The following is a 22281-nucleotide window of genomic DNA, read 5'->3' on the forward strand; positions in this document are numbered from 1 at the left end:
ACTCCTCACTCGTGTGAAACCGTTCTAATTTTGGGATGTCAAACATTGGACAAAGTGAAGTAAGACCATGTTAGTGAAGATATTGCACCATGAAAAAAAAAATAAATCTGGCGGCCGAAGACCCCCTGAAGTGCAAACTGTATCCTGGACCCCTTGCTCAGCAGCTGTGATCACTGCCCTGTAAAATACTGCATGGTTTTTTTTTTATGAACAAAAGAGCAGCAAGGTTAAGCATGCTTGAAATATGAACCAGAGCTCGACTGTAATCAATTATTCACCAGGTTAGCAGAGAAGGGAAGAAAGAGACCTTTCAAAATGCCCTAAAAGGCACCGATGTTTCCGAGCTGCTTAAGGGTCATGCAACTCAGATTTCTGTGAGTCCTCCAGAGACAGGGAAATACCCAGCGTACCTGAATGTAACTCACCTTGAGCTACTACTGAAAAAAGGTGTGAGCAGAATCCAAATAAATAATTAAATAATAAATAAATGCGTTGGGTCACATATGCCTTCTCCAGAATGATCTACAATCTCACTTAGGTCTGGATTGTGCCCAAAAAAAATATACCTAGGCGTATTCTATAAAGTACACCCAAATTTAGGCGTCCTTTATACGAGATGACTAAATTTACGCACAGATTATAGAATACGCTGAGCGTATTGTATTATATTGTTTCTTAGGTGGAGAGAAGGGCGATGAAAATGATAAAGGCGATGGGACAACTTCCCTATGAAGAAAGGTTAAAGTGGCTAGGGCTCTTCAGCTTGGAGAAAAGACGGCTGAGGGGAGATATGATAGAGGTCTATAAAATAATGAGTGGAGTGGAAAGGGTAGACGTGAGGCGTCTGTTTACGCTTTCCAACAATACTAGGACTAGGGGGCACGTGATGAAGCTACAAAGTAGCAAATTTAAAGTGAATCAGAGAAAATGTTTCTTCACTCAATGTGAAATTAAACTCTGGAATTCGATGTCACAGAATGTGGTAAAGGCAGTTAGCTTAGCGGGGTTTAAAAAAAGGTTTGGGCGGCTTCCTAAAGGAAAAGTCCATAGACCAATATTAAAATGTACTTGGGGAAAATCCACTGCTTATTTCTGGAATAAGCATAAAATGTTTTGTACTTTTTTGGGATCTTGCCAGGTATTTGTGACCTGGATTGGCCACTGTTGCAAACAGGATGCTGGGCTTGATGGACCTTTGTTCTGTCCCAGTATGGCAACACATATGTACTTATGTGCTTGGGATTCTGAATGGAATCTTGCTACTCTTTGGGGTTCTAAATGGAATGTTGCTACACTTTGAAATTCTGCATCGAATCTTGTTATTCTTTTGAATTCTAGAATCTTGCTAATCTTTGGGGTTCTACATGGAATGTTGCTATTCTTTGTTTTTCTGCCAGGTATTTGTGACCTGGACTGGCCACTGTTGGAAACAGGGTGCTGGGCTTGATGGACCTTTGGTCTGTCCCAGTATGGCAACACTTATGTACTTACATGCTTTGACTGTTTTGTTATTCACCCAGAATACAGTTCTTCTGTATATAACAGGGCTATAAGTGCAAAATTAAATTACTGATTTTCTGTGGTCTAGTCTCTTTATCTCTGTGCCTCAATTCTAATACCAGTCCTGTCACCAACTTTCTATGTAACATAGACATGGTCCACTTGATACCAAGGAAATTTCCTTGATCTGGTTAATGCCTCTCACTGCCCCCACCAGGGCCGCCGAGAGCCGGGGCAGGGCCCGGGACAAGACCGCCCCCGGGCCCCCCCACCCGAGGTCACGTTGCACCCCCCCACCTGAAGTTGGCGGGCCCCCCTCCACCCGAGGTCGTGTCGCGCCCCTCCCCACCCGAGGTTGCGTTGCACCCCCCCACCCGAAGTTGGCGGGCCCCCCTCCACCCGAGGTCGTGTCGTGCCCCTCCCCACCTGAAGTCGCCGGGCCCCCCCTCCACCCGCTGCCGGGCCCTCCGAACTAACCTGAAGCGCCTTCACGTTCGCATCGCAGCAAGCAGCATCAGCAGGGCAGACCTCTCCTTCCTTCCGTGCCCCGCCCTCGCCTGACGTAACGTCAGGCGAGGGCGGGACACGGAAGGAAGGAGTGGCCTGCCCTGCTGCTGCTGCTTGCTGCAATGCGAACGTGAAGGCGCTTCAGGTTAGTTCTGGGAGCTACGGAAGGTGGGCGTGCCGGACTGCAGCGGCGCCGGGCCCCCACCGGAGGCCCGGGCCCGGGGACTTTTGTCCCCCCCTGTCAGCGGCCCTGGCCCCCACTGCATGCAAATCTCTCTGATAAATATTCATTGTGGATATTCTGAAAACCTGACTGGCACGGTGCCTCCAGGACCAGATTTGGGAACCCCTGCTATAACGTATATCACTCATAAACTTCCTACTTTCGCAATGGACATCGTCATCATGTCTCTCGTAGGAGCAGTTGCAAGGTGTTACCCCTCCCTCCCTCCCATAGTCAACAGTTTCAGCTGGAAGGTCAAAAAGCAATCACCACAGCTGACAGCTCAAATCCTGGTTCCACACTTGATGATTTTAGCCAAAAGACCAAACAAAATAATAATCGTAACTGAAATAAATATTCCAACAAAAATGCAGTTCTGTAAAGTCTGGACTTTTTGATGATTAACTTTTGAGCAGAGTTATGGAAGCCTTTGTATGGTATTAGATTTACTAGTAAAACCTTAAAGGAAGGGATCTGGATTCTTCTGCTTCCATATTAGTGAAAGTTCCAAGGATTGGGATAGTACGTGAGGAAGTCGATGACCAAACTCCTCCCCATCCTCTTCTGCTTGTGTCAGGGGCGGGTCAGCAAACTGCATGAAGCTGCACTCCAGCCTCCAGTCCCCTCGCTCTCCTCCATGTCTTATTATGACGTGAAACACATTTTCTGTTAATAAATTCCATTTCTTATTAACAGATTGGCAACTGTTGAAGCGGGGGTGGGGGTGGGGGGTGGGGAGTGCACTTTAGAAGGTTGCCACGGCCTTTCCTAATAACTGATTACATAGCTCAGTAACAGAATTGTGTCCAAAGACCTATGTAACCTTATCCACTGAAGAGAACTCATTTCTCACAGTTATTCTTTGGGAGCTTTCGGGCTATAAGCTTTCAGCCATTAATGTGTTTGTGAGTGCAAAGAATGGAAAGGGTTTGTAACCAAGAATAATATTTAGACTACTCTGGAGGGTTTGTTGTTGCTATAAACAACACAGCATTGAGAATACCTGGCGGCAGTGCAAACCAGGGCTTGATGCCCTTCTGCTTCTCAGGGACTTTGATCGTGGGTCAGTGTTTTACTGTACGTCAACTAGAGTCACGAACCTTCCAACCGGTCATAAGTGTTGGATATCATTTTTTTGCTATTCTGTTTACAAATCATGGTACAGATGTGGGGGTCAGATCCATAAAGAAGGGTTTGGCCCATCTCTACGAGTAAGCTAGAGGAAGACGGCCAACGTTGACACAAGGCAGGCTTGGTAGGTATTTAGAAGCAGGTGGGTGGGGAGGCCTGGAAAAGCAATGTATGTGAAGTGATGAGGAAAGGCAACAAGGAGAGAGAAGAAGGCAGAAGATGGACCACAGTGGTACAGTAGCCCTTGCATGAAATAGCTATTACCACTACTAATCATTTCTATAGCGCTACTAGCGTGAACCGATACTCTCATATCACCCCCCTCCTCAAGTCGCTTCACTGGCTCCCGATCCGCTACCGTATACAGTTCAAGCTTCTCCTATTGACCTTCAAGTGCACTCAATCTGCAGCCCCCCATTACCTCTCTACCCTCCTCTCCCCGTATGTTCCCACCCGTAACCTCCGCTCTCAGGACAAATAACTCTTATCTGTACCCTTCTCCACCACCGCTAACTCCAGACTCCGCCCCTTCTGCCTCGCATCACCTTATGCCTGGAACAGACTTCCAGAGCCCATACGCCATGCGCCCTCCCTGCCCATTTTCAAGTCCTTACTCAAAGCCCATCTCTTCTCCCTTGCTTTTGGTGCCTAACCACCCTCCCCATTCATGTTACCTACACTGACTACATAGTTTGTAACCTTTAGATTGTAAGCTCTTTTGAGCAGGGATTGTCCTTCCCCATGTTAAACTTGTACAGTGCTGCGTAACCCTGGCAGCGCTACAGAAATGCTAAGTAGTAGTAGTAGTAGACGTACGCACCGCTGTACACTGGACATAAAGAGACAGTCCCTGCTCAACAGAACTTACAATCTAATCAGGACAGACAAACAGGACAAATACGAAATAAGGGAATTACTACGTTGGGAATGATAAAACATGGGTACTGAACAAGTGAGTAAGGGTTAGGAGTTAAAAGCAGCATCAAAAAGGTGAGCTTTTAGCCTAGATTTGAAGACAGCCAGATATGGAGCTTGACATACCAGCTCAGGAAGTCTATTCCGGGCCTATGGTGCAGCAAGATAAAAGGAACGGAGTTAGCGGTGGAGGAGAAGGGTGCAGATAAGAGAGGTTTCTTTCATGCATACTCCATTTTGGATATCCTGTAATGCTGACTGGCAAGGGATACCAGCAACATAACATAACCAAAGACCGTAAGTGGACATAACTTAATCCTTCCTCTCCCTCTCTAAGTTCCCCCCAATGGTCTTTACCATACATGTACCTCAATATTACCTTGTTCATACTGGAATCGGCTAACGCCATTTACGGTACTATGTAAGCCACATTCAGCCTGCAAAAAGGTGGCAAAATGTGGGATACAAATGTAACAAATAAATAAATAAATTTACCCAGTGAACGGAGTTCCCGGGGAGGAGTGTAGGGAGAGATAAGAGATAAGAGGTACTGAGGAGTTGCAGAGTGAATGCACTTGTGATATGAACCGTAGAACTCTCTTAGATGGAGAATGGAACAGCGCTGCATACGTCTAGTAGCGCTATAGAAATGATAAGTAGTAGTCTTTGGGATTCTGGAATCTTCCTACTCTTTGCTGGAGTGTAAATTTTAAGGGGCTTTGATGTTAGCTTCAGAACTTAGTACAAGAACAGTACTGGGCAGACTTCTACGGTCTGTGCCCTGAGAAAGGCAAGGTCAAATCAAACTCGGGTATACATATAAAGTACCACATACCATGTAAAATGAGTTTATCTTGTTGTGCAGACTGGATGGACCATTCAGGTCTTTATCTGCCGTCAGTTACTATGTTACTCTTTGGGGTTCTACATGGAATGTTGCTACTAACTGGGATTCCGGAATCTTGTAACTCTTTAGGATTCCAGAATCTTCAGAACTTTTAGTGCAAGAACAGTACTGGGCAGACTTCTACGGTCTGTGCGTCACCTTATGCCTGGAACAGACTTCCTGAGCCCATACGCCATGCGCCCTCGCTGCCCATTTTCAAGTCCTTACTCAAGGCCCATCTCTTCTCCCTTGCTTTTGGCACCTAACCACCTTCCCATTCCTGATACCTACACTGACTACATAGTTTGTTACCTTTAGATTGTAAGCTCTCTTGAGCAGGGACTGTCCTTCCCCATGTTTAAACTTGTACAGCGCTGCGTAACCCTGGCAGCGCTATAGAAATGCTAAGTAGTAGTAGTAGTAGTGGTCTGTGCCATGAGAAAGACAAGGACAAATCAAATCAAAGTACCACATACCATGTAAAATGAGTTTATCTTGTTGGGCAGACTGGATGGACTGTACAGGTCTTTATCTGCCGTCATTTACTATGTTACTATGACTCTCTCCCAAGAACAACTTTCACCACAGCAAAAAAGATTCATTGTCAGAAAGTACCAGATTCAGCTGCAGAGGTCAAGTTATTGAATACAGTGGTCCCATTAAAAAAAAAAAAGTTATTTATTTATTTCCAGGCACTTGATATACTGCAAACTTGATCCCTTATAAAAAGGATTTGTCATATCAGTATGGCATGGCTGTGATATGTATTGTGCAAGCTGCGCTCCTGAGAGAAGGGCAGTTTCTTATATCCAAACTCCATTAAAGAGCAGTTTATTATCAGGTAGAGTATTTATATATGATGAAAGAGATTACAATCAACAGAAAAAACTGACTTCCTGTTACTTTCCAGTTTATCAATAGAAATCAAAATAAAACATGGAAAAGAAAATAAGATGATACCTTTTTTATTGGACATAACTTAATACATTTCTTGATTAGCTTTCGAAGGTTGCCCTTCTTTGTCAGATTGGAAATAAGCAAATGTGTTCGTTGATAGTATATATAAGTGAAGCATCAAAGCATTTCAATGACAGTCTAGCAAGGTGGAGGTGGGTAGGAGGTATGCATGGGGACATCAAAGCATTTCATTTCATTGATAGTCTAACAGGATGGGTGTGGGTAGGTGAGAGGAGATCAAAGGTCCGATTTTAGATTCTCCAGCAATGGCAAGAACAAGCATCTTGGGTTTGGAGGGACCGGAAAGGGATTTTGGATTTAGCTTTTTTTAGCAGTAACTCAAGGTGAGTTGCATTCAGGTACGGTATGTATTTTCTAATCCCCAGATGACTTACAATCTGTTTGTACCTGAGCCAATGGAACATAAGAACATAAGAGTGGGTCAGACCAATGGCCCATCTAGCCCAGTATCCTGTTTCCAAACAGTGGCCAATCCAGGTCACAAGTACCTGGCAGAAACCCAAATCATGGCAACACTCCACACTACAAATCCCAGGGCAAGCAGTTGCTTCCCCGTGTCTGTCTCAATAGCAGACATTCACTTTTCCTCCAGGAACTTGTCCAAACGTTTTTTAAACCCACATACGCTAACCGCTGTTACTACATCATCCATCAAAAAGTTCCAGAGCTTAAATACTCAATGAGTGAATAAATATTTCCTCCTATTTGTTTTAAAAGTATTTCCATGTAACTTCCTTGAGTGTCCCCTAGTCCTTGTACTTCAGGAATGATTACTACTACTACTACTTAACAATTCTAAAGCGCTACTAGGGTTACGCAGCGCTGTACAATTTCACAAAGAGAGACAGTCCCTGCTCAAAGAGCTTACAATCTAATAGATAAGAGTGAGACAAATATAGGACAATCAAGCCATTGTGACATCACTGATGAGGTTGGCTCTTAGGCATTGGTGGAATGAGGCATTATGACATCACAATCTCAGCTCTGGTTAAATCACTGCTATATGTAATACTACTACTACTACTACTTAACATTTCTAGAGCGCTACTAGGGTTACGCAGCGCTGTACAATTTAACAAAGAGAGACAGTCCCTGCTCAAAGAGCTTACAATCTAATAGATAAGAGTGAGACAAATATAGGACAATCAAGCCATTGTGACATCACTGATGAGGTTAGCTCTTAGGCATTGGTGGAATGAGGCATTATGACATCACAATCTCAGCTCTGGATACCAGAGACTGAAACTGTTCACACTAAGGGGGGAAGTGGGCCAAGTATAGGACAGTCGAGCCATTGTGACATCACTGATGAGGTTGGCTCTTAGGCATTGGTGGAATGAGGCATTATGACATCACAATCTCAGCTCTGGTTAAATCACTGCTATATGTAATACTACTACTACTACTTAACATTTCTAGAGCGCTACTAGGGTTACGCAGCGCTGTACAGTTTAACAAAGAAGGACAGTCCCTGCTCAAAGAGCTTACAATCTAAAGGAGTAAAAAGAATCAATTTACTTCTGCTCGTTCTGCACCACTGAGGATTTTGTAGACCTCAATCATATTTATTTATTGCATTTGTATCCCACATTTTCCCACCGTATGGCCCTTATCCGTCTCTTTTTCAAGCTGAAGAGCCCTAACCTCTTTAGCCTTTCCTCATACGAGAGGAGTTCCATCCCCTTTATCATTTTGGTCGCTCTTCTTTGAACCTTTTCTAATTCCACTATATCTTTTTTTGAGATACGGTGACCAGAACTGAATGCAATTCTCAAGATGCAGTCACACCATTGAGCGATAAGGAGGTATTATAATATTGTCGGTCTTCTTCACCAACCTTTTCCTAATAATTCCTAGCATCCTGTTTGCTTTTTTGGCCACCAGTGCATACCGAGTAGATTTCAGCGCAGGGGCGTAGCCAGATAGCCAATTTTGGGTGGGCCTGAGCCCAAGGTGGGTGGGCATGAAATTTCTTCCCCCCCCCTCCCCCGGTACCCCTCCAGTTTGCTCTTCTCTCCACCCCTCCCTGCCCACAAACCCCAAATCTCTCTCTATATAAAAGGCACCACCAACGTTCTAAATGAAGTCTCCAGCCAGAAGTGTGAAGGGGGAGAGATATCCGTTTTCCCCATGAGTGTCTGCCCCGCCCTCGCTCTCTCGGTAACATAAACAGTGAAGGAAAACACATCAAAGCACGAAATCAAATCGCTCTCTCTGTAACAGTGAAGGACTCAGAGGGGGGAGGGGAGAGAGGGCCGAAGCCCTCACTATCTCTGTAACACAAACACAGCACAGCAGGAAACTTAACACTGAAGGACTCGACTCCGAGGGGGAGGGGACAGACAGCACAGGGGAAGGGAGAGAGGGCAGAGGGCAGGACACACACACTACCACATGCACACAGAAGAAAACCTTGCTAGCCCCCATTTCATTTGCATCAGAAACGGGGCTTTTTTACTAGTATTAAATACTTGAGCCGGTGGGATCCCTAAACTCTGCCAGCTGAAGATTTCCTACTACTACTTGAGCAGCCAGCACTCTTCCACTTGACAGCCGGCAGCACTTGCCTGAAACTGATGCTGCTGCAGGCAGGCCATGCATGCTCAGTGCTTTTGCATGTGTAAAAACTGAGCATGTGCAGAAGGGCCGGTCTTAGCGTCAGCTCAAGGCAAGTGCTGCTGGCTGACATTCGGAAGAGCGCTGGCTGCCCAAGGACAGAAAATCTTCAGCTGGCAAGGTTTGGGAATACCCTCCAACCATAGCAAGAGTGTCACAATTTTGGGTGGGCCTGAGTCGGAAGTGGGTGGGCCCTGGCCCACCCAGGCCCACCTGTGGCTACGCCACTGTTTCAGCGTGTTATCTACAACCACACCTAGATCTTTTTCTTGAGTGCTGACCCCCAAAATGGACCCTAGCATCAGGTAACTATGATTTGGATTATTCTTCCCAATGTGCATCACTTTGCATTGGTCCACATTAAATGTAATCTGTCATTTGGAAGTCTAGTCTTCCAATTTCCTAAGGTCTTCCTGCAATAGTTCCCAATACACAGGTGTATTAACAACCTTGAATATTTGTGTGTCATCTGCAAATTTAATCACCTCACTCGTCATTCCAATTTCCATATCATTTATAAATATGTTAAATAGCACCGGTCCCAGTACTGATCCCAGCGGCATTCCATTATTCACCCTCCTCCATTGAGAGAAATGACCATTTAACCCTACCCAGTGGCGTAGCTAAGTGGGGCGCCAGGGGAGCGGCCGCTTCCCGAAACGGAGTTCTGCCGGCACCTATTTTTTTTCGTGGTGTTGCACTGAAAATGGGCGCCGGCGGAAGTCCGCTCTCGCTCCCCCAGCGCCGTCAACCTGGCTCCGCTTCTGACCCTACCCTCTGTTTTCTGTCCAATAACCAATTCCTAATCCACACCAGAACCTTGCCTCCTATCCCATGACTTTTTAATTTTCTCAGGAGTCTCTCATGAGGAACTTTATCAAAAGCTTTCTGAAAATCTAGATACACTACGTCAACCGGCTCACCTTTATCCACATGTTTATTCACGCCTTCAAAGAAATGAAGCAAATTGGTGAGGTAAAACGTCCCTTGGCTGAACCCATGCTGGCTCTGTCCCATTAAACCATGTTTGTCTATGTGTTCTGTAATTTTATTCTTTATAATAGTTTCCACTATTTTGCCCGGCACTGATGTCAGGCTTACCCATCTGTAATTTCCTGGATCACCCCGGAGCTCTTTTTAAAAATCGGTATCACATTGGCACCCTCCAATCTTCAGGTACTACCTGCGATTTTAATGACAGGTTACATATTACTAACAGCAAGTCTGTGGGCAGGGTTAATGGTTTGCCAAAGGTCAGAAGGAGTTGCAATAACAATGCTGCTAATCAAATACAGAGGTCACAATCTTTATTTATTATCAACGTAGAGGGGGAAATCATTAAAGGGGGATTAAGGAGGTTCACTCTCTTTATTCCTCCTGTCAAGGGCTAGCTGAAATGAAAACGTTTTAAAAACCCTATCCATGCCAGAGAGCACCTGTAAATCTCCATCTGGAAATGTTGAGTTATATGTTTGCATTCCCTTTATGAAAAGTGTAATAACATAGTAACGTGAGTAGATGACGGCAGAAAAAGACCTGCACGGTCCATCCAGTCTGCCCAACAAGATAAACTCATATGTGCTACTTTTTGTGTATACCTTACCTTGATTTCTATACATGATTTTGACCCACCAGACCACAACAAAACATGCCCCCATCATCCCATTGGAATTTCTAGCTATTATGGATATCCACATGTAAATTCAGCCATTTCTAAAAATCACCATTTACCAGTGGCGTAGCCAAGGGTGGGCTTGGGTGGGCCCAGGCCCACCAACTTTGAGTTCAGGCCCACCAGTAGCAGCACACCTATGATGTGGCCAGCAGAGATTCCCAAGCTGAAAACTCCCAACTGTACCTCCTGCGTACCTTATAAATAGCAGATCTTCGCCTGCAGGAAGCAGCGACTGATACATACTGCTTACACCAGCCCCACAGCCTTCCCTCTGACGTATTCCCGCCTATGCAGAAACAGGAAGCTGCATCAGTGGGAAGGATGTGGGGCCTACATGAGTAGTGTGTATTAGTTGCTCCTCACTGCCGGTGAAAATCTGAAATTTAAAAGGTGTGCAGGGGAGGAGGGATATTTGAGAGACCTTATGGCATGAAGGCGAGAGGAGAGACCAAATCACCTATGGGATGGGGTGGGGTTCTTCTGCCCACCCATCTTGGGCCCAGGCCCACCCAAAATTGGGTGTCTGGCTACGCCCTTGCCATTTACACATGGATGTTGTTCCCATGTGGAAATTGCAAACAAGGTTTCTTTGCCCGACATGATTTGTTATTTATTTATTTATTTATTTGTTACATTTGTATCCCACATTTTCCCACCTTTTTGCAGGTTCAATGTGGCTTACATAATACCGTGAAGGCGTTCGCCAACACCGGTAGAGAAACAAATACAATAAGGTGTTGTGGTCGAATAAGGTTCATGTGTACAGACACATTAAGGAATCACGAAGAGGGACAGAAGAGGTTATTACAACCAACGTAGACTCAGAGTTCTGACTCATTGGTTTGCATTCTACCATACTCCTCCTGCGCTCATTGCGTACAACAACTTATTAAGAAATACCGGCATATTTATTTATTTCAGGGATTTGTTACCTGCACATTCAAAATTAAACATCTAGGCAGGGAACAAAACAGTGGCCAAAACGAACTGAACACAAGAAAGACAACCACTCACCTAATGGGATAGAACAAAAGGAAAAGGGAAACGAAGGACAACAATAAAATATGAAAAGACAGTAGGATAGAGAGGGAAATAGAAAAAAAAAAAGAAAAGACTAGAGAAAGACCAGACCTAAACCGATAACTTAAGCCACATCTGGTTAGGCCTTACGAAAGAGCCAGGTCTTTAGCAGCAGTTTAAATTTCTTAATAGAGGACTCTGAACGGAGTTGTGTAGGGAGGCTGTTCCAAAGGGTTGGAACTAGGCGACAAAAGGCAGCTGAGTGGGACAAAACAAGAAGTTTGGTAAATGGAGGAACAACCAGGCACTGAGTAGTAGAGGAATGCAAGGTACGAACTGGCTGAAACGATGTTGGTAAGGATGACAAATAAGAGGGCTGACCACTATGATATGTCTTGTGGGCAAGCAAGCGTCAAGATCTTCAAGTGTATCCTAGCATTTATAGGAAGCCAATGTTACACTGCGTTTTGCATTTGTTTGGTTTTTTTTAAAGAATTGCAAGGTCACAAGATCATAGGTGCAGAGGCTAAGGAAGCCAACCAGGATCAGTTCAACCTGTTTCGCATGTCAGGGAGCCCTCTGATCACCTCCTGCCACCCCCCACCCCCACCGGAGCCTAGCAGAATGAATAGTGCAGGGTGTGCTGCCTGATTACAGGGTCTTCGTAAACCTCCTGAGATTTGTTTCTTGGATCCTCTCACTCGAGTGGACTTGAGTAATATATTTCATAATATTATCTCTTTTTATGTTGTACATTGTTCTTTTTCTTGAAATATTTACTTTTCTTATTCAAGTGTATAATCTTGAAATATGTTGTAAAATTAATATATATGTAAAAAAAATCTCCCCACTGAAGAGTGACTGGGAAGCTTGCCAGGTGCCTTTGGCCTCGATTGGCCGCTGTCGTGGACAGGATGCTGTGCTCGATGGACCCTTGGTCTTTTCCCAGTGTGGCATTACTTATGTACTTATGTAGGTAAGATAATGAGAGAGGTTGAAGCAGTTTGAAATGGGCCTAGGGGTGTCTCCCCAACCAATCCTTGGCCTTGGAGTTTCCCGGTTTCCTGGGACATCTAGTTGCATAATGTCCTGGGTCTGTGCAATATAAGCAGAGATTTTGCACTCTTCAACATTGTTTCTCTTCCTCTGAGAATCAAGAATACCCCATCTGCATAGGGACCTCCTCCTCCCCAGCGTTGGCAGTGGAGGAGGGAATGTGGTTATATAAGCTTCTGAAATCAGGGTGCCAGAAATATGGAGCTACACCGGTCTCCATGCGCCTTGGCTCTCTATTGGAATTGAATAATTCATCAATCTTGATGCACAGGGAGATAAGGAGGCATATTTTCAAAGCACTTTGGGAGGCTAAGTTCCATAGGTTTCTATGGAACTTTGGGAGGCTAAGTGCTTTGAAAATAAGCCTCAAGGTCATCCAAACTGATGGGAAGATCCCATCCCACAGGTTCATCCTTAATGTGCCCCTCAAGACACAGGTAGAGCCAGGGGCCAAAAGACACACTCAGTTGGGCTTCTTGATTCCATTGCAGTTCTGAAATTAGGGTTTGGAATTGAATGGCATACTGACCCACAGTTAGTGTCCCTTGTTGTAGGCGCAGGAGCTTGGAAGATACAGAGGAGGTACACCCTGTCTCATCAAACATCTTCCAGAAGCGAGTGAGGAAGTCCGCCGGGTTGAACATAAATGGGTTGTCTTGCGCCCATAGGGGAGATGCCCAAATCAGCGCTTGCCTGGAAAGGAGAGGGACAATGAAGGTGACCTTGATCCAATCAGATGGGAAGCTGGAGGGCTGTAGTTCAAAAGCACTGGTTTATAAACCTGCGGCATGCCTTGAGGTCTCCATCAAAGCATGGTTGTGCCGAGGCTGGAAAACTGGGTGAGCCAGAGCCACTGGAGAGGGTTCCAGAAGCAGATTCGGAACCGAAGGGGCTGTGGTTCACATTCCCATTAGATGAGCACAAACCCCCTGGAGGGTTGAGCTATTGAAGCGTTGAGTTATTGAAGCTGAGCCTGTTGTTGCCAGACCACCTGGGTGAGGACCTGGAGAAACTGGAAAAGCGGCTTGTCAGTCGAGCTCATGGCCTAGGCAAACTTTCATGGTTCGAGGGAAGTGAGCCTTTGGGCTGTAGCGAGATTGGCTCTACCTGTGCGAATCAAGCATGTCACAGGTCCTCACTGATGCTGCTGACATAGACGTTGACAAAGTCCAGCACCCAGCAGCGACTCCAAACTGGGGGTAATGAAGGCTAAGGCTGGTCATAGACAGACAAGGACTGGAGCAGAACCAAGGTCTAGGCAGACAGCATGCGAGGTCAGGAACAGGCCAGAGGTCCAAGGCAGCAGGCAAGGTCAGGAACAGGCCAGAGGTCCAGGCAGGCAGCAAGCAGGCAAGGTCAGGAACCAGGTAGACAGTGCTGTGTTGACATTAGCGCAGCTTAGTAAATAGGGGGGTTAGTATGAAGTATGTGTAGAATACATTTTTATTTAAAAATGTTTAACTTTTTCTTTTTTTTAGATCATTATATTGCAACAGTCGTTACTGCAATTTGAAGCGAGATATTGCAGGCTACTTTTTTAAATCTTCAAATGTTTTCTCCCTGAGGTACCCTCTTGGTAGGGTGAAACATGGACCGTGATGTAGGAATATTGTCATTGAAGATACATTTTATATCCTCTTAGTGCTGCAAACCAGATTGGATATTTATCCTTGGATATCTATTACAGATAAGTAAATAACATACCCTATAATAATTGAATTTAGAAAAATCAGTGTTGTTATACTTTTGGCTGCAACTACAATGCTGTTGGAGTTTTTCCGTGTTGCTATGATTAGATAGGGTGTATTTTTATTGGCCCATGGTAGGGCTTTGAATGGAGCCCATCTGAGCACATGGCTTTCTCCCTCCTTTTTATGGGGCCTGTGAGACCCTGGGTGAGGATTATGGGATGGCCCTGAGAATAACTCAGCCAGACAAGGAATATAAATGTGAAAGTAATTGTTTTATTCACCTGAGCCCAGGGACCTGTTACTTCACAGGCCCAGAACCTCAGATGCAACAATTTCTCTAATTTAGTAACAGTCTTGAGCAGTGCGTTTTTTCTAGCAAAAAAGGTGCCAGTACTCAAATGCTAGGCCACCCTTCAGGGGTAGGGTGATCGCTGAGGGACCCACCCCACAATAGCCAGATCCCTTGCAACCAGTCACAGAATCTATGACAAGGCAGAATTGGTGTATAGGGCCTGAGCTCTTTCATTAAAACTTGGCGTCCATAGCTCAATTTTATTAGACAATGGAAAAGGTGTCGGTACTCAGTACCCCCAAGTACCCCCTCAAAAAAAGCCCTGGTCTTGAGTCGGCCTCTGGCTAACAGGCCAAGCAGCCTGTGGCTGGTGAGGTGGCCCCGCCCCAAACACAGCCTGTAAGTTCTCAGGTCTGTTTGCAAGTCTTAAAAAACAAAGTTGGCTTACCTCAGGCAGGTCACAGCAGCTAAACGCTTTCAGTAAAGGCATAAACTTGGGCTTCAGTTCTTCTTTCCCTGGGCCTCCTTAACCTTAAGCTGACCTTGTCTTTTAAACTCCCGGGTATTGACTCCACCCCTTCCGGCTCACTTCCTCCCGGGGCGGGATCAGTGCTCTTAAGGTGGCCTAGGCTAGTTAGAGAGGGGCAGTGTTCTATAAACCCCATCACAGGGCCCCTTATGAGTGGTAACAAAAATGGCCTTAGCATGCCCTTACACGGGTTATTCCCATGTGCTAAGGCCATTTTTACTGCTGGGGTAAAATGGTCAATTTTCTTATTAATAGCTACGTGCTAATGTTCCCATTAGTACATGGCCATCAGCTTGTTTGACCCTTCCGCCATCTATTATGTAGGCGGTAGGGACTTGTGTGCTAAATTTGCACTAAATTTTATTTTTTAGTGCGTGGGTAACACAGGCACATCCCCCAAATACTGCAGGTCACCTCAGCGTTCTCTGCGATAAGCCTTTTTTTGTTGCGGAAGTCTGAGACAGGAAATGGGAAGTCAATGAAGCTTACGCTGAAGTAGAGTACTATGCTCCCTTATTCCGCAAAGAAAAATTAATCTTAGAGCCATGTTCTGAACCAAACCTCTTAAATATGTGAAATATCACCCCACAGGCAAATAGTGACAGTAACCCATCAAAAAGATGGTTAACGTAAAGGGGTCTTTTAGCAAAGCATGAGTTTTACAGTTACCACACGGTAATTGCCAAAATTACTATACAAAGTCTATTTGTAAACTGTTGGGGGCACTCTTAGGTATAATACAATCACGCAGTTAACACAGAGAAAAGACACCTAACACACCTGATAATACTATTAAAACAAATAGGGGGAAATATTGCCAGAGGATGTGGTAATAACGGGTAGCATATCTGGGTTTAAAAAAGGTTTGGACTAGTCACTGGAGGAAAAGTCCATAGTCTGCTATTGAGAGAGACATGGGGGAAGCCACTGCTGTCCCTGGGATCACTAGCATGGAATGTTGCTACTAATTGGGATTCTAGAATCTTACTACTCTTTGGATTGACCACTGTTGGAAACAGGATACTGGGCCAGATGGACCATCGGTCTGACCCAGTATGGTTATTCTTATGTTCTTATGTAACATGGGATGCACTTAATGCTACCTGTGATTCAATCAGCGTACAAGGTTATGGTGGCTCCCTGAGGGTTCAAGATTACAACTGTAGGAGCCTTAATGATGGACTGGATCACTAAAGGGGAAGTACAAAATGGTTTTATAGGGAATTGTCCTATACATTAATTTACTGTAACAGAAAATAGTTGATCTGACCTAGACCACAGTACTTTTGCAACTGATTTAAATGGATTATTCTTTAATTTTGGATTAAAGTGAGTTATTTTTGACAGTGTATGTTTAAAAACTGTTAATCTGGAAATTTTGATCAGCCATGTGATAATGGTCATAGCGATAGTATGAACTATGTTCCCCCTTTTCACCACCATTTTTCATAGTTTTTTTTAGGTAGAGGAGTGTGGTAGCCGTGTTAGTCCACTCTTTTTTTTTTTTTTTTTTTAATCATCTTTTTTATTCAGACAGTTCAATAGATTTTCACAATTAAAATACAATACAACTTAGTATTCAGTCTGCCTGACTTTTTTGGAACATTTCTGAACACAACTTTTCCCCCCCTCCCCCCCTCTTACCCTCTATCCCTATTTCCCCCCCCTCCCCCCAAATCCTTTCAAGAGTTCAAGATTTTGCTTCTTGCCACTGGTGTGAGAGTGTCCCAGAATGGAGACCAAGTGTGACAAAACTGATCACCTCTCTTAGAAGCTAAGTCTCTTATACCTTTCTTTTCAATGGCACAAGCCTGAATCATTGCAGATCTCCAGTGTGCAATACTCGGTTGATCTGTTACCAACCATAGTTGCAATATGACACGTTTTGCCATTAATACTGTCCTCTTCAAGAATGCCGTGAGTCCTGCCGGCGCAGGCCGCTGTATGTCAAAAAGATCAAACAGCTGCTTAGGGGTGGGTTTCCAATTGTAGTTCCAAATTTTAGAGACATGTTCGCTCAATTCCGTCCAAAAGGCTTTAATTGGCGTACATGTCCAATATATGTGACCCAAGTGGGCCATATCCTCCTTACATTTTGGGCAATTGTCCACTTCTCGAAGCGTGGCTTTATATGCTCTATGCGGTGAGACGTGTAACCGAAGCAGAAATTTGTATTGTAGTTCCCACCAGGTAGCATTGTCCGTGACTGAAGTTATAGTTTTAAGACATTTATCAATCTGCTCCGGGTATAGATTACTCTGCAATTCCTCATTCCAGGCCTGTGCCACCCGGTGACAGTCAATTTGTTGCAAAGAGTCCCTCAAACCCCGATGAAAATAGCTCAGGGGCACTCGTGACTGTGCCTCAAGACCCAATATTTCACTCAGTTTTTCCCAGGCAACATTTTTTAATGATTCTGCCGGTAAAGAGCTTACATAGTGTCGTAATTGTGTATATGCTAACCAGTCATTCACACCCAAACCATACTCTTCCTTCAAGTCTTCAAATGATTTTAATGTCCCTTGTTCAGTTACCACATGGAATAAGTACCTAATTCCCATATTAGCCCACCTCTGGAAAGGGACCAAATCTCCACCCGCCGGAAAAGCCAAGTTACCTTTTAGAGGCAGTAAAGCCGAAGTCCTGGCGTCCACCCGCAGGATCTTGCCTATCCATCTCCATGCGGCCCTCAAGGGTAAAAGGATCGGTCGGTAAGGGCCCAACCCCGGTAATTCTCTGGGGGGCGCATGGAGCCAATAAGAAAATTGCATTTTTCCCAGAATTGCCACCTCTGCCTCTGTACAAGAGAAAAAATTTGTAGAGCGGAACCAGTCGGACAGATGTCTCATACTGCTGGCCAGGGAGAACAATTTTATGTCTAGGAGTCCCAAACCCCCCTTTATACGTGGTAACAGCACTCTACCAAATGGCAGACGGGCCCTCTTTCCCTGCCATAAAAAATATGTCAATTTTTTTCGCAGCCACTGTGCATCTCGGGGCCTCAGATGGAATGGCAACATTTGAAATATGTAAGTCCACTTTGGGAAGAGAACCATATTATAAAGCGCTACACGTCCCAGTAAAGAAATCGGGAGTGCCTGCCACCTCTGCAAAGATTCCACCGCACGTTCCTTTAACGGCCCCATGTTAAGTTCATAGAGTTCCGCTAAATCTGCGGGAATATATACCCCCAAATATTTGATACTAGAGTGTGCCCATTGAAAAGGGAAGTTCCCCTCCCACTGCAATCTAATGTCCGACTGTATAGGGAGAGCCACGGACTTATGATAGTTTAAGGTGAACCCTGTCAAAAATTGAAACTCGTCTAGGTTCGCCATTAAGTGCCGCACCGACGAGGCAGGCTTAGTCAATGTCAAAAGGATGTCATCGGCAAAAGCCAACACTTTGACCTCCAGCGATGGCATGGCTATCCCCACCACATCCGGGTCTCTTATGATCGTTCTAAGCAGTGGTTCTAAGTATAATAAAAACAGTAATGGCGATAAAGGGCAGCCCTGCCTAGTACCCCTCTGTAACTGAAATGGGGCAGATTGAAGCCGATTTGTAACTACTCGAGCAGAGGGGTTGCTATATAGTGTTAAGACCTCCTCCATAAACCAGCCTCCCACACCAACATGTTCCAGAACCTGAAACAGGTAAGCCCATTGCACCTTGTCAAACGCTTTTTCAGCATCCAGGCTCACCAGCATCAGTTTCTCTCCCATGGCCTGACTGCGTGCAATAGACAGCAGCACTTTCCGTACATTCACCGTTGCCTGGCGACCCCTAACAAAACCCACCTGGTATTTCCCAATTAAAGATGGTAAATGCTGGGCAAGCCTATCTGCCAAAACTCGGGCCAAGATTTTTATATCCACATTTAATAATGATATGGGTCTATAGGCTTCTAACTGGTCTGGGGACTTACCCGGCTTAGGAATCAGTGTGATAAGTGCTTCATTTTCACCGGGCGAAAACCATCCCCGTTCCACCACCGCCTCAAAGTATGATATTAGGGGCCTTATCAACTCCAGGCCCAAAATTTTATAATATTCACTCGAAAAACCATCTGGGCCCGGAGCCGACTTCAAAGGAAGGGACTTTACCACCCGCTGAATTTCCTGCGCCTTTATGGGGAGTGCTAGGGAATCACAAACTCGCGGCTCTAACTGCGGCATACCTGCATCTTCAAGGTAATCTTGTATAAGAGGGCCCTGATGTTCTCCCGTCTCAGAATATATCTCTGTGAAATATCTCTGAAACGCGTTTACAATCTCAACTGGCTGCGAAAGCCGGGACCTATCTTGCAATTGAATGTGTGAAATAAAAGAATTTGTTTTCTTAGTTCTAGCTATTTGTGCTAATAGCTTACCCGACCTATTTCCATATCTTTGGAAATTAAGCCTCCTAGCATAAAATAAACTCTGATATTTTTCATGAATCATTGCATTTAGTGCTACCAAAGCTGCTGCCATGTTTTCTTGGTTTTCCTTAGTTGGGTTAGCTATGTGTCGCTTCTTTGCAAGCTTGTATGCTGATTCTAAACGTATAATGCCCGTCGCTAAGCGCTTTTTACGGGCGCTCATAAAGGCAATGACCTCTCCCCGAAGGACCGCCTTTGAGGCCTCCCAAAATATTGTTGGCGCCACATCAGAATGTGCATTCGTCTCTACATAAAATTGCCAGCGAGTTCTCATATGCTCTGCAAATGCTGGATCTTGGTATAAATAGGAGGGGAAGCGCCAATATCTACTACCAGACCCTCTGACATCTAAGTCCAGCTCTAACCCAATTACCGCATGATCTGAAATCTCAGTGGGACCTATGAAAGCATTCCTTACTCTAAAAAACCAGGACTGTGCCAACAAAATATAGTCAAGCCGGGACCAGGTAGCATGTGCTTTAGACTGGTGAGTATAATCCCGGGCATCAGGGTGCAGCAAGCGCCAAGGGTCGACCACATGCAGTGCTCTACACAAGGCCGACAAACCTTTCCTGCAGCCCAGTGCTGCTATAGCCCTTGGGGAAGACCTATCCAGCTCTGGATCTATGACTTGGTTGAAATCCCCCGCCCATACCCATGGGGCATCCGCATATTGTAACCCCAGTGCTATTAAAGATTGAAAAAACTGTGGGCAATAATTGTTTGGGCCATAAACCGTGCAGAGATAAAACTTTGTTCCTTGATAATTAAAGTGCACCAGCGCTACTCTCCCCTCCTTATCCCTAAATATCAGTTTGGAATGACAAGGGATACCTTTTTTTATCAAGACAACCACTCCACTTCTTCTGTTCCCAGAGGAGGAATAGTGACATTCCCCCACCCACTGCTGACAAAGTTTTGCATGCTCTTCATCAGACAATTTTGTCTCCTGGAGACAGGCAATATCCGCCCCATGCGCCTTCAATTGCGATAAAATTTTATATCTCTTCACCGGGGAGGTGATCCCTGATACATTCCAAGAAAGGATGTTCAGCCTAGCTCTACCCTGCATCTCTAAAAATTAAAAACTGAACTATCCCAAGTCCTCTCATCTCATACAACCCCAGGAGCCCAGCCTCCCCCAAGATTGTCTGCCTCCAACTACCAGACCTTTGATTATCCTTTCCCCCACCTCCCATCCTCCCAGCCAGGACAATTGCCAACCTTTCCACTCTCACTTCCAGCACATTCATACCATCTTTCCCTTCCCTAACCCCCCATCCCCCTCCCCCCCCAACCCCCCCTCCCCAAAACCATTCTTGTACACCATCTTGGTGTTAGTCGGTCACTCATCTGCTAGGGACCCCACTCCCCGCATTCAAGTGTATATCATTATTATTCAACATCACATACCCTGTATAAATGTCCTGTAAAACTGTCCAATATCTACTCCTCTGTACGGTAGAATCAACCCCAAACTGGCGGGGTGGCAGTCTTCATGGGGTAGGATTCTGGTCATCAATATCCCTGTTTATAAAGGCTGCAGCCAGCTTCTCTGACTCAAAACTATGCCATTTCCCATTTCTGTGGATTTTGAGGACAGCTGGGTAAGACAATGAAAAACGAATCTTTTTTTCCACTAGGGTTGTGCATACTGGGTGGAATCTTCTTCTCTTTTCCTGTAACCCAGCCGAGTAATCTGGGAAAATCAGAATCTCATGTCCTTCAAATGTTAAATTGCCCCGCTTGGACTTAAATCCCTGCATGATTTCTTCTTTGTGGATATAATTATGGACTTTGAGAATAACCACACGTGACTTCTTTCCTTCCTGATACCGTCCCAGTCTATGGGCTCTTTCAATGCTGAGGCTTCCCCTGCTGTCTGACAATGCAAATTCCTGCTGTAGCCATTTTTCCAGGGCAGGCCCCAAGTTTTTTTCCATCACAGTCTCGGGAATGCCCACCAGCCTCAAATTGGAGCGCCTCGCTCGATTTTCTAAGTCATCGATTTTCGCTGCCTGCATGCTGACCTGTTTTCCTAACTCCGTGAGCTTCGGTTCTGTAGCCTGCCACGTGTCTTCCATATCCGACACCCGCTGTTCCAGCGTTTGGGTGCGCGTCGCTAACCCCTCTATAGTGGCGTCCAATTTCCCCAGATGGACCTCTAGGCTGTCGAATCTTGTTTCTAGGGCTGCTTCAATCACCTTCGCGATCTGGGCCAGTTGACGGTCTGTAAAATCATCTCGCGCCATTTGTGCTCCGTCCGCCATTTTAGGTTCCGCCGGTGGAGGTGAGGTTTTCCCTTTCTCTGTTTTCACGCTGCGTTTCGCTGTTCCGGCAGGCATCGCGACCAAATATTGGTCCATACACCTTCCCGCAGCTATATACAAGGTTTTAAATATTTAGTTCTTTATTTTTCCAGCGATTTTTGGCCGTATGGCGAGTGGGGTCCCTGGAGCTCAGCCTCTACGCTGCTGCCGCTCTCAGCGCATCACGTGACCCCGTGTTAGTCCACTCTTAAGGTTATCAATAGAAATCAAACAAAATAAAACATGGAAAAGAAAATAAGATGATACCTTTTTTATTGGACATAACTTAATACATTTCTTGATTAGCTTTCGAAGGTTGCCCTTCTTCGTCAGATCGGAAATAAGCAAATGTGCTAGCTGACAGTGTATATAAGTGAAAACATTCAAGCATTACTATGACAGTAAAATAGATACCATTGGAGATTCTACATGGAATGTTGCTACTATTGGAGATTCTACATGGAATGTTGCTATTCCACTAGCAACATTCCATGTAGAAGGCTGCGCAGGCTTCTGTTTCTGTGAGTCTG

This window comes from Microcaecilia unicolor, chromosome 7 (assembly GCF_901765095.1).
Source record: "Microcaecilia unicolor chromosome 7, aMicUni1.1, whole genome shotgun sequence".
NCBI lineage: Eukaryota > Metazoa > Chordata > Amphibia > Gymnophiona > Siphonopidae > Microcaecilia > Microcaecilia unicolor.